Source organism: Triticum aestivum, chromosome 6B (assembly GCF_018294505.1).
Source record: "Triticum aestivum cultivar Chinese Spring chromosome 6B, IWGSC CS RefSeq v2.1, whole genome shotgun sequence".
NCBI classification, from domain to species: Eukaryota; Viridiplantae; Streptophyta; class Magnoliopsida; order Poales; family Poaceae; genus Triticum; species Triticum aestivum.
Window position 1 is genome coordinate 420,840,555 of NC_057810.1, and position 13,034 is coordinate 420,853,588.

The window sequence follows — 13,034 nt, forward strand, 5'->3', positions numbered from 1 at the left end:
AAGGCCTGATAGCAGCCTGAAAGCTGCAGTCACCTTGGGGGTAAAGCGCCTCACCATCAAGGGCGATTCACAGCTCCTCGTCAACTTCTCCAACAAAGTATATGAGCCGAAGGACGAGCACATGGAAGCCTACCTCGCGGAGGTCTGCAGGATGGAGAAGCAGTTCTGGGGGCTGGAGTTGCAGCATGTGCCTTGCGGCACCAATCAAGAGGTTGATGACATCGCCAAGAGGGCATCCAGGCGGCTGCCTCAGGAGCCTGGCGTCATCAAGGAGAGACTCTTCAAGCCCTCGGCGGCGCCATCACTACCAAGCACGGCGCAGCCTCCGGAAGAGCTCCCTCAGCCGCCTGCCTCAGGAGCCCCGGTCTGCGTCCTGGCCTCAGGGGCACACCTGCTCCTGGCGTTGGAGCCTTAGGAAGGATGCTGGATCGCAGAGCTCAGGAACTACCTGACACAAGGGACCATACCGGAGAAGGAGGAGGAAGCAGAGCGCGTGGCGCGGCAGGCCATGGCCTACTGCATCAAGGAAGGAGAGCTCTACCAGAGGCGACCAAATGATGTGTCCCTGCTTTGCATTTCCAGAGAGCAAGGGAAGGAGCTGCTGGCAGACATGCGCGGTGGAGATTGTGGGTGAGGGAGTCCTGGATTAGGGGGTGTCCGGATAGCCGAACTATCACCTTTGGCCGGACTCCTGGACTATGAAGATACAAGATTGAAGACTTCGTCCCGTGTCCAGATGGGACTTTCCTTGGCGTGGAAGGCAAGCTTGGCGATACGGATATGTAGATCTTCTACCATTGTAACCGACTCTATGTAACCCGAACCCTCTTTGGTGCCTATATAAACCGGAGGGTTTTAGTCCGTAGGACGAACAACAATCATACCATAGGCTAGCTTCTAGGGTTTAGCCTCTCTGATCTCATGGTAGATCTACTCTTGAACTACCCATATCATCAAAATCAATCAAGCAGGAGTAGGGTTTTACCTCCGTCAAGAGGGCCCGAACCTGGGTAAAAGCATTGTGTCCCTTGTCTCCTGTTACCATCCGCCTAGACGCACAGTTCGGGACCCCCTACCCGAGATCCGCCGGTTTTGACACCGACATTGGTGCTTTCATTGAGAGTTCCTCTATGTCGTCATATTTAGGCCCGATGGCTCCTCCGATCATCAACAACGATGTGGTCCAGGGTGAGACTTTTCTCCCCGGACAGATCTTCGTATTCGGCGGCTTCGCACTGCGGGCCAATTCGCTTGGCCATCTGGAGCAGATTGAAACCTACGCCCCTGGCCATCAGGTCAGATTTGGAAGTTTGAATTACACGGCTGACGTCCGCGGAGACTTGATCTTCGACAGGTTCGAGCCATAGCCAAGCGCATCGCACTGTCACGAGGGGCATGATATAGCTCTGCCGCTGAATAGTGCCCTGGAGACCGCACCGGTGTCTGCTCCGACCCTTAGCTCGGAGCCGACTGCGCCGCTCGAGGACAGGTGGTTGGACACTGCCTTGGGGGCTGCTATCTCAACGACGATTGAGCCGAACATCAACCCTGCCCTTTGCGAAGCTCGTGACTCCAAGGTGCCGGACTCCTCTCCGGACTCCGAACCTTCCGCGCCCCTGCCAATCGAATCCGATTGGGCGCTGATCATGGAGTTCACTGCCGCAGACATCTTTCAGCATTCGCCCTTTGGCGACATCCTGAATTGACTAAAGTCTCTCTCTTTATCAGGAGAGCCCTGGCCGGACTATGGTCAGGAAGGTTGGGATGCGGACGGCGAAGAAATTCAAAGCCCACCCACCACCCACTTCGTAGCCACTGTCGATGATTTAACCGACATGCTCGACTTCGACTCCGAAGACATCGACGGTATAGACGACGATGCAGGAGACGACCAAGAACCAGCGCCTACAGGGCACTGGAAGGCCACCTTGTCATACGACATTTACATGATGGACATCCCAAAAGATGGGAATGGCGATGGAACAACCTAGGATGACCCCTCCAAGAAACAGCCTAAGCGCCGGCGTCAGCGGCGCCGCTCTAAATCCCACCACAGCAAAAACAGTGATTCCGGCAGGGGAGACAATAACACCCCGGACAGTGCCGAAGACAACCCCCTCCAGCAAGATTCAGTGCAGGAGGATGGAGAAGCCAGCCCTCATGAGAGAGCGGCGGGCAGAGAGGTAGAGGACGATAATTACATGCCTCCCTCCGAAGACGAGGCAAGCCTCGACGACGATGAATTTCTCGTGCCTGAGGATCCCATCGAAAAAGAGCGTTTCAAACGCAGGCTTATGGCCACGGCAAGCAGCCTCCATAAAAAGCAGCAACAGCTTAGAGCTGACCAAGACTTGCTAGCCAACAGATGGACTGAAGTCCTTGTGTCCAAAGAGTATGAACTCGAACGCCCCTCCAAGAGCTACACAAAACGCAGGCTGCTACCCCGATTAGAGGAGGAAGCACCTAAACTTACATCACCAGTGCACGATAGGGCCGACCGGCCACCTCGTGGCCGCGACAGAGAGGCCTCTCGGCCCTCCACTCAAGCCGCACCCTGGTGCCGCTCAAAAAATACCAAGGCGCGGGAAAATGCGCCAGACCTGCGGGATATACTAGAGGACAAGGCAAGGCAAACAAGATCGATCTACGGATCGCGTGGGCGCCCCACGATACGTGATGATAACCGTCACGCCGGATATGGTAATTTCGGCTGGGCTGAACACATTAGACAAAGCTCATTTGAGCTGCGTCGTGATATAGCCCAATACAGAGATGCCGCACACCCACTATGCTTCACAGACGAAGTGATGGATCATCAAATCCCTGAGGGTTTCAAACCCGTAAACATTGAATCATACGATGGCACAACAAATCCTGCAGTCTGGATCGAGGACTATCTCCTTCATATCCACATGGCCCGCGGTGATGATCTACACGCCATCAAATACCTCCCACTCAAGCTTAAAGGACCAGCTCGGTGTTGGCTTAACAGCTTGCCAGCGGAGTCAATTCGTTGTTGGGAAGACCTGAAAGCCGCATTCCTCGACAACTTCCAAGGCACCTATGTGCGACCACCAGACGCCGATGACCTAAGCCACATAATTCAGCAGCCAGAGGAGTCAGCCAGACAATTCTGGACACGGTTCCTAACCAAGAAAAACCAGATCATCGACTATCCGGATGCAGAGGACCTTGCGGCCTTCAAACATAACATCCGCGACGAGTGGCTTGCCCGATACCTAGGACAGAAAAAGCCGAAATCCATGGCAGCCCTCACAACACTCATGACCCGCTTTTGCGTGGGAGAGGACATCTGGCTAGCTCGTAGTAACAACATGACCAAGAGCCCTGGTAATTCGGATACCAAGGACAGCAACGGCAGGTTGCGTCGCAACAAGCACAAGCGCCGCATTAATGGCGATAATACTGAGGATACGGCAGTCAATGCTGGATTCAGAGGCTCTAAACCCGGTCAGCGGAAAAAGCCATTCAAAAGAAATACTCCGGGCCCGTCCAATTTGGACCGAATAGTCGATCGCTCGTGCCAGATACACGGCACCCACAAAAAACCAGCCAACCACAACAACAGGGATTGTTGGGTGTTCAAGCAGGCAGGCAAGTTAAATGCCGAAAACAATGAAAAGGGGCTGCATAGTGACAATTAGGAGGAGCTCCGGCCGCCGAACAATAGAGGACAGAAGGGCTTCCCCCTACAAGTGCGGGGCGGTAAACATGATATACGCAACCCACATACCCAAAAGGGAGCGGAAGCGTGCACTAAGGGACGTATATGCGATGGTGCCAGTCGCCCCAAAGTTCAATCCGTAGTCCTCCTGCCCGATCACTTTTGATCGAAGGGACCACCCCACTAGCATCCGCCATGGCAGATTCGCTGCATTGGTTCTAGACCCAATCGTTGACGGATTTCACCTCACTAGAGTCCTGATGGACGGCGGCAACAGCCTGAACCTGCTTTATCAGGATACAATGCGCAAAATGGGCATAGACCCCTCAAGGATTAAACCCACAAAGACGACCTTTAAAGGCGTCATACCAGGTGTAGAGGCCAACTGTACAGGCTCAGTTACACTTGAAGTGGTCTTCGGATCCCCGGATAACTATCGAAGCGTGGAGTTAATCTTCGACATAGTCCCGTTCCGCAGCGGCTATCATGCACTGCTCGGACGAACCGCATTTGCAAAGTTCAATGCGGTGCCGCACTACGCATACCTCAAGCTCAAGATGCCAGGCCCTCGAGGAGTCATTCCGGTCAACGAAAACACTGAACGCTCTCTCCGAACAGAGGAGCATACGGCGGCTCTCGCGGCGGAAGTACAAAGCAGCCTCTCAAGGCAATTCTCGAGTCCGGTTATTAAACTCCGGACATCGTCAAGCGCGCCCGGAGTAACCTACAACAAGGCCGCCTGGCACGTCCAGAGCACGCGTAGCAATGCGGCCCCAACCCCAGCCCTCGCAAAATTGCGAAACCAATACTACGGGTACATAATTACGCTCTGGAAATACCATGGGCATAGGGGGAGGGGCACGATCACGGCAGGCCCAGAATGCGGCTCAACCGCACCAGGGGCTCCCGATTGTGTAATTCTTTTTTCTTATTTTCAGGACTCCTTTATCAAGAAGCCCTTTCCAGAAGTAGAATCGCCGAACATACGATGCAATAGCCAGGGAAGCAGAGAGCTACGTCGAGTATCCAGGTGGTCTCTATAACGAGCAGTATACTTGTTTTACATATCATCCCGCAGCTCGCTCCTGGAGGGGGACATGTCAAATAGTCCCGTCCCTTGCTTATCGCACTATTTGTATCGTTCTGCTTTTACCGCACCTTTTTTAATAAACAATGCACAACTTTTGCCTATTATTGCATTCCTTTTTCTTATATATATATGTTCACTCATGACATGTTGCATCCGTACGCTTTGGTACGGCCAAATACACCAGGGGCTTAAGTACCCAAAAATATGGTGTGATAAGTCCGAACACTTTCACAAGTGCGGCACCCCGAACTTATAGCATTATATTCATCAGCTCCGAATCATGTCTTGGGTCAATAGTTGGGTTTGCCCGGCTCCCATGTTTTGGTACCTTACGTTCCATTATATTGGCTAAGGTAGCGCTGGGAGAACCACTACGATTGTGCCCCGGTTGAGCTGGGTTAAGCACCTCAGTGGAGAAAGCTAAAACTGACAGTCATGATAGGCAGAGCCGATCGCTGTTCGAGAGGTTTTTCGAGTCCCTAAAGACTTATGCCGCTTAGAGCGAGGAGTCGGCTTTTTCGGGCCCAGGCATGGATAGCGCCCCGAACTCGGTCTTCCGAATACTAGGGGCTTCGCCGAAATTTAAAATTATAGAATTCTATGGCTAAGTGAGAGTGTTCAAGCATTATAGTCCGGTTGCCTCGTTCATTGCGTTGAGCGCCTCCCTCGAAGGACCCATGAATGGGAAAAAGAGCGCTCAAGTTTATCCCGAACACCCCAGCACTCACGGCATGGGGGCAGAAGCCGACGACTCGCCATCTCTCAAATTTAATGAACGGTCACACAGAAGGAAATATTTTAAATTCACAAGCGTTGCTTAGCGCATATGAACAAGTTTTCAAGCGTACAAGATAACAAATGCGAGTTTACTCAAAAATTACATCTTTGGAGCATTCACCCGCTATAAGGAGGGCACCCTTCAGGACGCCCGGATAATACATCTCGGGCTTGCGATACTCCCTGCCCGGCGGTGGAGCGTCCGCCACAAGCTTATCAGCGTCCATCTTGCCCCAGTGCACTTTAGCACGGGCAAGGGGCCTACGGGCACCTTCGATACAGACGGAGTGCTTGACGACTTCAATCCATGGACAGGCGTCCAGCAGCCGCCTCACCAGCCCGAAGTAGCTCCCAGGCATGGCTTCCTTAGGCCACAGCCAAACTATGAGGCACATCATGGCCTGTTCGGCCACCTTATGGAGCTCGACCAGCTGCTTCAGCTGGTCGCTCAAGGGCACCGGGTGTCCGGTCTCAGCATACTGAGACCAGAACACCTTCTCCGTCGAGCTCCCCTCCTCGGCCCGGTAGAATGCGGCAGCGTCGGACACACTGCAGGGCAGATCTGCGAATGCTCCTGGAGAGCTCTGGATTCGGGTAAGTAACAAGTAATTCACTTTCACGTGCTTGCATTGCATGAAGAATGCCTTACCCGCCGCTATCTTCTTCATCGCCTCAATTTCCTGGAGGGCTTTCTGGGCTTTGGCCTTAGCGGCTTTGGCGCTCTCAAGAGCCGAGGCAAGCTCAGACTCTCGAGTCTTTGAGTCACGCTCCCTCTCGTGTTTTTCCACGAGAGCCTGGAGCTCTTGCCGCACCTCCGCCACCCGCGCCTCCTGCTTCTCTCACTCGGTGCGCTCCGCGGCCGCATTTCTTTCAGCCTTGGACAAGCCTCCTTCAGGGTCGCCACCTCGTTCGTGGCCCCTGCAATTCTTATGTTATTCCTGTCATTTTTTGCAACCACATCTTTAATATACTTCCATAAGGTATTACTTACCTTCCTTGTCCTCGAGCTGCTTATTGGCAAGGCCGAGATAGTTCTTGGACCGCTCGAGGCTCTGCTTCAATGCATTGACCCTCGCAGCTAGTGCGGCAGAGGTCAGCAGCGCAGCCTGCATCCCCCATATTGACATACTCCCTCCGTCCGGGAAAAGTTGTCCCCAATGACATTTTGCGAAAATCACCTCCCCTTTCTTCCGACAAACTATGCAGCCCTCCCACTGTCTGCTTCTCTGCTCCATCGCCTCACCACGTGTCGGCCGCCTGCTCCGTCACCTCGCCGCCTACTCTGTCGCCTCGCCGCCTGCTCCGTCGCCTCGCCGCATGTCGGTCGCCTTCTCCCCCTCGTCTCGCCGCTTCTCTCCGTCCGCACTAGGAGATCAAGAGGGAAGGGATCCCCTTTTTTGTAAAGCTCGCGCCTTGACGGCTCCATCGGCGGCGCTCGATGACCCGCTCCTCGTCCTCGAGCACCTCCTCCAGACCTCCAGCTCCGGCGGCGGCGCTCTATGACCCGCTCCTCGTCCTCGAGCACCTCCTCCAGACCTCCAGCTCCGGCGGCGGCGCTCGATGACCCGCTCCTCGTCCTCGAGCACCTCCTCCAAACCTCGAGCTCCGGCGATGGTGGCGTGGGAAACATGACCCGGGCATGGGGAAGACGAAGACTTGCTCCAGCAGCTTGTCTTGCTCCTCGAGCTGGTGGGATGATGATGAAGGACCTGCACTCTTGGCTCCACCAGCGCCGCCGCTGCCGCTTCTGCTTTTGCTCCCCGCTCTCCCACAGTGCAGGTTTGTCTTCTGAATTTACAGGTGATGTCTGTCTGTTGAAGCAAGCAGGTGAGCTTATTTTTTGCAGCGATTGGTTTGTGCAGCGATTGGAGGAGGAATAGAGTATTGCAGAGGAATGGATGCTGCTTCTTTTGGTGCAGGTGAGCCATAGAGTATTGGGAATACGAGTAAAGTACTGACAAAATTCTGTTAGCCATGGAGTGCAATAGATGAACATACAGTATAGATTCAGTTAGCCTTGCACTTTGCATGCTTCCAGTATTGGTGAACATAAAGTAGATAGGCATACAGTATAAATTCAGTACAAACAGTATTGGTGATAATTGAATTCAGTTGGTGACAAAATCACTACTTTGTGTACACATTGACTGAATTTAACTTGGGAGTACAGTCACTACATTGCTTCTCTGCTTACAAAATTCAGATTGAATTTCACTATCAAAAGAAAAGAAGTGGAGATTAAATGCACAAGCACTTCAATTGTGTGCTCAGTAAAATTACCAAGTTCAGTAAAATTCAGTCTATGAATTCAGTTTACTGTGTGCTCAATTGTGTGCATCATTGAGACAGTTACTGTTCATGAATTGGAGTAGATCTCTAGTTTCATGTTTTAGGTAGCATCATCCATGGATGCATTCACTATTTCAATCAACTCCTGTAGATTGGATTCAGTAGAAAATTCAGTTAACTCCTATAGAAAAGAGAGATTCCAACTTAATCAATTTAATTCAGTAGAATTTATTTCCACCTAGTCCCCTGTTTCCAGGTCAAAATTGAATGTTGACACTAGTAGTAAGAGTAGAAGAAGAATAATTCCAAATAAACTCAAATAAAGTTAGTCAAAAGTGGCTACACAAAAATTTAGTCACAAGTTTACTTTAGTATATGCAATTTGTAATGTTAACTAATTCAAATAAGCTAAGATCAATACCAGAACATGCCAATTATTGATGCTTATTTTTTGTTTTCCTCTCTGTAGGAGCAGATTTGCTCCTGATCTTTATTCTACAGGAGCAGCTTCTTGTTAGTCCTTGTAGTATCCCTGTTGATATTATTCCAAATAAATTTAAATAAAATCAAAAATTCAGTCACTAGTGATGGATTATGCTCAGTAAAATTACCAAGTTCACTAAAGTCAGTCTAAAATTGACAGCAAACTGCTGTTAAAACATCCACATTTTGTTATTTTGGTTAATTGAAAACAAAAGCTATGTGATGCAGGTTTGCATGTGAAGACCTTCACTCTGTGCTCATCATGTAAGCCACTTTGTACTCTTATTGTGTTGTCTTTTCTCCGTCTTTCTGTCTGGAAGGATTTGGGGATGTTTTCAGAGATGTTGTCCTTCTCTCATTTTAGACCATGATCATTTTAGTGATACAGTTCAGAAACAAGGAAATTTAGTTGATGAAAGCACATTCCATGAACATCAAGGAAATTTTAGTAAACTGCAGTAGGGTTTTTCCAAGTTAGTGCTTGCAAAATTTGTCACTGTCAACTGAAACATGAGTTTATGTTTTCATTTTCCAAGCTAGTGCTTGCAAAATTTGCAAGCATTATTGTTTTTTTTTCTTTGTACAATATGGCAGTAGAGACCATGACAGTACTGAACATATACTCCCATGAATTTTTTATGCTCCTACTCCACTTTATGAGTTTTTTTAAACTGCCAAATGACAATTTACTGAAGATGCAGAGAAGATGCTAGTAGTATCTCTCACAAGTTAACTTAATCTTGGAAAGTTCACTTTATGTGCTCACATTCGATCGTGTGTAATAGTTCTACGAAGGTAATCTTGTAGAGAATAAGCTTAACAACCCTGCTTTTATGTGCTCATATTTTGAAAGCTTTTCCTCCTGTGGGCGCTCTAACAGCTCAAAAAAAAGTGATCACATATTAAATTCCTGAATAATGTTCTTTTATCTTGAGGAAATTACATAATCAATATTAGTACCCGCCTAAAGGGGAAGTACTATGGGGTAAACATTTAGCCAAATGCAATTTAGAGCCGACTTGAATGTTGTTGCTTTAGACTTCAGAGTTATGTTTACATCTTTGACATAGGATAAATGATTATAAATGCAGAGCCCACCTGAATGTTGTTGCTTTAGACTTCAGAGTTGCTTTATTTTTTACATAATCAATCTTCAGAATTTAGCCAGGCTTATCGAGCCTTAATCATCATCCAACCACTTAGCCATCATTCCTTATAGCGTTATAATCTACTGCAATTTGATCTTGATGCAGAGAAGATTCTAGTAGTATCTCTCACAAGTTAACTAGAACAATTGACAGCAAATTGACAGCAACAGTAGATCAGAAATTGCTTCTACTCTAGGTGAGGTTCAGAAATTATCCAAAGATTCAGTTAACTTTTGTTAACATTCAGTTAACTGATGAACTTTGGACATTGAGGGACACATTCAGTTTACTTCTGTGTTAACTGAATCTTTTTTGCAACATTTCTGCAGAGTACTCTGACCGGCAGCATGATCAATTGTGTTTGAAATTAATGAACAAGTGCAAGGATCAGAAATTGGATCTTCTTCTCACCGGCAGCATGATCGACTGTGTTTGACATTAATGAACAAGTGCAAGGATCGGAAATTGGAGCTTCCTCTCACCGGCAGCAACACAAGCAGGGTAGCTCCAGGCAGCAGCACGAGCAGGCCCGCCTGGGAGGAGCAGCAACTTGCAGACGAGCAGCAGGTCAAGGAGAGGAGTGGGGGAGACGACAGGGGCCTCGAAGTTGAGGATGAGCTTCAATTCCAGGCCCGCCAGGAGCTCAAGGGCTAGGTGCTCGAGACCCAGGCGCGCGCAGGTCCTGGCGGCAACGCAGGCCCTGGCTTGCGGGAGGGGATAGCAGCGCAGCCTTGGGCGGCGGAAGGGGTGAAGACGGGAGAGGATGGCGGCGGTGCATCGCCATTCAGCCGTGGAGCCGCCGCCCGTCGAGGTTGTCGCCGTGGAGGAGTAGGTGGATGGCGCAGCTCGCCTCGGGCGGCGCAGGTGGGCGCGGGCGGCGTTGGTTCACAGCGGTGGTGCAGCTTGCCTCGGACGACGTAGGTGGGCAAGGGCGGCGGTGGTTCACAGCGGCGGCGCAGGTCGTGGCCGTCGTCAACGGGTGCCGACGGTGGCTTGGGCGATGGATGGAGAAAGGAGGAAGAAGCAACCGGGGGCTGATTAGCAAGAGATTTGAAGATGGAAGGTTTTTTTGCAAATTTAAAAATGAACTAAGCGCTGGACAACTTTTCTCGGACGGAGGGAGTACTTATGTTAGACTCCTGCATACATCTTTTTAGATCCTCAATTCGTTTTTTTTTCGAACACCAAACTGAGCATCAGGGGCTACTGTCTATGCGGTAATATTTTTACATATCTTAAATACATACCTCAAAGCCTGTTAGAAGGCTGGCACAGGCTTCAGTCAGCCCGCTCTTGGCGGACTGAACTTTCTGGATCACCACACTCATAACAGTGCGGTGCTCCTCGTCGATGGAGGCGCCGTTAAGCGCCTCCAGCAAATTATCCGGTGCCTCCGGTTGGACGGACGTCACCGGTGTCACAGTCTTTCCCTTCTTACGAAGGGGCCGCCTACCGGACTCCGGAACCACTGAAGGTTCTGGTGCGGAGTCCGGCCCAGGGCCGGACTTAGAGCCCTTTGGGGTTTGATCCCCCTTGTGCCCAGAGTCCGGGAGGTTGCCTTGCGGCCCCTCCGGGACCCCCTCCTCCTGGCTGGGCCCCTTTTTGGACCCCACCTCGGCGTCATCCGCAGCGCGAGGAGAGGAGGTGGCCAGAAGCGAAGTGCTATTCACGTTCGACGAAGCCAGGGAGCCGCTCGTTGAAGTGTCGAGCCCGTCCTTGGGTGGGTTGCAGGGTTATATTCGGCGTTAGAAGATTCTGTGCGACAAATGAAACGCCATGAGTGATTCTGGTATCCGGACACTTACGATTTCTCCAGGGGCTTAGCCCTCGTGGCCACTCCTCTTCGTCGTCGGCGGCGTTGGTGGAGTAGTCCGGAGGAAGGGTCCTTCCCTTCTTGGACCCTTCGGCCTCCCCAGTTGGGGCGGCCTTCCTTTTCTTCTCTTCCCCCGCTGGGGGAGAGGCCTCTTTTTCCTCCTCCTCGTCTTCGTGGGAGGAGTCCGCCTCGGAGTCATCGGACGATGAGTCCGATAACACCTGACGCCGGGAACTCTTTCAGGTTCCCGTGGCCTTCTTCTTGGCCTTCTTCTCCGGCACCACATGAGGTGCCGGAGCCAGCAGCCCCGTCAATCGAGCGTCCGCTGGGTCTTCTGGCAAGGGAGCCGGACAGTCAACCTGCCCGAACGTCTTCTGCCAGGCCTGTCAAAGGTAAGGGAGTTTAGATCCTGCATAGAGTCAAACTATGGAAAACAAGTGTCCTGTAAAGGGTAAAATAGCTTACCTCGCCAGCTTGACACTGCGAGCTAAATCCGCGATCTTCGGTAGCGGATGCGGGAGCCTCGGCACCCTTGAACAACACCTTCCAGGCATCTTCATACGTAGTGTCAAAGAGCCTGCTCAAGGTTTGGTGCTGTGCCGGATCAAACTCCCACAAGCTGAAGGCCCGTTGTTAGCATGGGAGGATCCGGCGGATCAGCATGACCTGGACTACGTTGACGAGCTTGAGCTTCTTGTTCACCAGGCTTTGGACGCGGGGTTGGAGTCCGGTCAGCTCTTCCGAATTACCCCATGTTAGGCCCGTCTCTTTCCAAGAGGTGAGCTGTGTAGGGAAGCCAGATCAGAATTTGGGGGCCGCTGCCCAGTTAGGGTCACGCGGCTCGGTGATGTAGAACCACCCCGATTGCCACCCCTTTATGGTCTCCACGAAGGAGCCCTCGAGCCATAGGACGTTGGGCATCTTGCCCACCATGGCACCTCCGCACTCCGCTTGGCGGCTGCCCACTACCTTCGGCTTGACATTGAAGATCTTTAGCCATAAGCCGAAGTGGGGCTGGATGCAGAGGAAGGCCTCGCACACGACGATGAACGCCGAGATGTTGAGGATGAAATTCGGGGCCAGATCATGGAAATCCAGGCCGTAGTAGAACATGAGCCCTCGGACAAATGGGTGAAGTGGAAAACCTAGTCCGCTGAGTAAGTGGGGGAGGAACACCACCCTCTGATGGGGCCTGGGGGTGGGGATAAGCTGCCCCTTGTCGGGGAGACGATGCGCGATGTCACTGGACAAGTATCCGGCCTTCCACAACCTCTTGATGTGCCCATCCGTGCGGAGGAGGCCATCCACTTGCCTCCCGCTCCGGACATGGCTGGGGAAGGTTGAGGCGAGATGTGCGGACTTGGGCGCTGGAACTCGAGTGCACGGAAATGGATAAGCAAAGGAGGAAGAAGGCGTAAGTAAAAAGGTGGATCCTTATCCCCTTATATGGACGGACGAAGCTATGCATCCCCACCAGCCTGGTAAAACTCGCTTATCTCCCAAGCGTCGTAATCAATGGCACGCCCGTATTGATGAGAATCCTGAAATAAGGGGACACGATCTCTGCTTTGACAAGGCGTGCCAAGGAAACCGCCTCGCTAAACGCGCTGAGGAGGGACAGTAAAAATGATTCGAATAAAGGCTTGGCCGTGGTGTGATGTCACGCCATGGAATACGTCAGCAGATTGAATTTGTGTAAATGTTATTCTCTCTACGGTGGTATGTGGAACTTATTTTGCAGAGCCGGAC

At 51.3% G+C, this 13,034-nt stretch overlaps 1 pseudogene; it reads right to left on the reverse strand.

Moving 5' to 3' along the window:
- Positions 1-13,034, reverse strand: part of LOC123134183 (uncharacterized) — a 146,149-nt pseudogene that overhangs the window by 109,581 nt on the left and 23,534 nt on the right.